This window comes from Acipenser ruthenus, chromosome 40 (assembly GCF_902713425.1).
Source record: "Acipenser ruthenus chromosome 40, fAciRut3.2 maternal haplotype, whole genome shotgun sequence".
Lineage (NCBI taxonomy): Eukaryota > Metazoa > Chordata > Actinopteri > Acipenseriformes > Acipenseridae > Acipenser > Acipenser ruthenus.
This window is the reverse complement of record NC_081228.1, coordinates 10,914,415-10,916,914: the sequence shown is the minus strand read 5'-3', so window position 1 is coordinate 10,916,914 and position 2,500 is coordinate 10,914,415.

Genomic DNA, 2,500 nt, shown 5'->3' with positions numbered 1-2,500 from the left:
TAATAATATTAATAATAATAATAATAATAATAACAGTTTAAACTCACGTTTAATAAAGAAGTGAGCACAGCTATACATCAGAGAGACAGCTGGGAGATATGCAAATTTAACAAGTTTGCTTACTGTCACAAAATCCGTAGGTTCAGATTTCTGTACGTACTCTGTTCCATTTAGCTCAGTATACACTCTTATCTCAGGGGAGACGTTAGGAGGACAGAGATGTTACTACTCCTTGTGGGGTATTTTTATTACGCTCTTGACCCGCAATATATCCAGATGACTAATATAGCACCCAAGAAATTGACAGACTTATGTATTTAAAGTTTGCAGAAGATGGACCACCTTACCCTGTCTGGGATGAGTGTGGTACTCCATTGTAATTACTTAGGAGTTATATAGGTTTTTCGTCCCATTGGAATACATGGGACGCCTCAATTAAATCCAATCATTAATCTGGTGAGACAGCTCTTATCCCTTTTACGAATAATGGTTTTCAAAAGTTCCGGACTAACTTTTCAGAATGAATAGGTGTCATGTACTGAATGAATTCAAAACTTCACATGTGTCCAACTCTATGATCTCATTCCTTGTTTTCCTCCAAGCCCCTCCTTTATCTGAAAAGTTAAGTGAACCAAAGTTCCCAGGATCTTGGTTTATAATATAATATAAAAACACTACTGTTTATATGTGCATGCAAAACACTATTTTTATATGTGTTATATATGAGAGATGTTCTTAATATGTGACATCATCTTCTAATTCATTATATTTTGCTAAATTAAAGGCATGTGTTTCTTTTAACCTCATATTGTTTCATCATTTTGTTAATGAGTCAGTTTTAATTCCATATACCATTGTCTAACAGAGGATTTGACAAAAGATTGTCTCGTGCAGTATTTAAGTCAATTAGTTTCACTAAGTTTAAGTGGTAATAGTTTTCATTAGAATTATTTATCCCTTAAAAGATGCACTAACCAGGCTCTGACCTGTATCTGACTTCTAAATATGCTATTCCAAGCAGTTTTCCAGAGTCTTGTTTTTTCAAGGCCAAAGTCTGTGCAAACACTTTTTTAGATCTATGACCTATCAATGTCTGTTAAGCCATCATTTTTGCATATTATTTCAAGATATATTCTTATCTGTGCTAAACCACTAATTCCATAAACCCTAAATTGCAAATCTACAAGACTTGCAGCTTTGCTAGCGTAGAATGCAATAAGACCCCCTCCTTTCTCTACAGCCTGTTCATCGGGATAAGGAGAGAGGCCCCTTTTAGCAATAGAGCAGTTTCAAAGAACCACATTATAAGGACTCCATCTACCATCATTAGACAATAGTATAGTGGATTAACAACAAGGTACATTATAGTATATTATTACAAACTTAACACAAAAACATAACACAACACCCTTAAAATTCTATAATTCAATGGATATCATAATGTCTAGAGGTCTTGTTGTTCAATAGAAGGAGAAATAAACTGTACCACTTTCCCTTTTAATTAAATCGAATACTGCTTCCAGCTTTTAATCTTCTTATTAATACAGTAAAGTCATGAACAAGCAATAATACTTGTCAGTTTAAATAATATGTTTTCTTATTATAGCAAATACTTAAAACATACTATTAATCTTATGAAATCAAATAATTAGTTTTAGTTTCAAATACCATGCTGTCTAAAAAAAGGTTTTAATCATTTATTTTATTAATTTACAATACCTTTGTGTCTAATTACTAGTCTTTGACCATTATAAACTATAAACAGTGTAAATTATCACTGAACCTTTTTAACTATGAATGTGGCATTTCAAGAAAAACTTAATTATTTTACTTCAGTTTAACAGTTGCTGCTAGAATTTATAATATCACTTTATTTCTTTGGTGAATCCCTCTAAGATTTAAATCCAAATACAGGCCAGTATAACTGCATTCAACTCTTATATTTTTTATAATGACTGAACTAGGCTTGACCCTGTTCTTTGTTCATACAAAATCCAGCTGAGACAGGTTTTTTCTTAAGACCTTGGCTGTTCAGTTTTAATGTTCATTTATTTGTGGTAAAGAATCTCTTTCTTATCTTGTTTGTAGGTGTGATTAACGTTCACTTTTAGCCGGAATGGTGCTTTTTTATTCCGAGATTACTAAGTACTTAATTAAAAACATGTGTAGACTGACCTATTTCATGGAGCAAGAGAGCCACCTGCTGGCGGTACATGGATACTCCCTCTTTATCCTTCCTTCAAAAAACCTCTAACACTTCATTTTTATGTCAAAGTACATTCCATATTTGAAATCGCCTAGGACATGTCCAGCATATCCATGTGTTCCCAGCAGGATTCAGCTTCTGTACCAGGTTTCGCTCAAATTGTTTCCACAAGAAGTCCCTTGATCCAATGTTTCTCCAGCACAGGTGTGGATTTCCATGGTCTGACTTCATTCCTATAAGATACTTGGACATGTTTAGCTGTACATATTACTTCTATATATTTCCTTTTGTTCA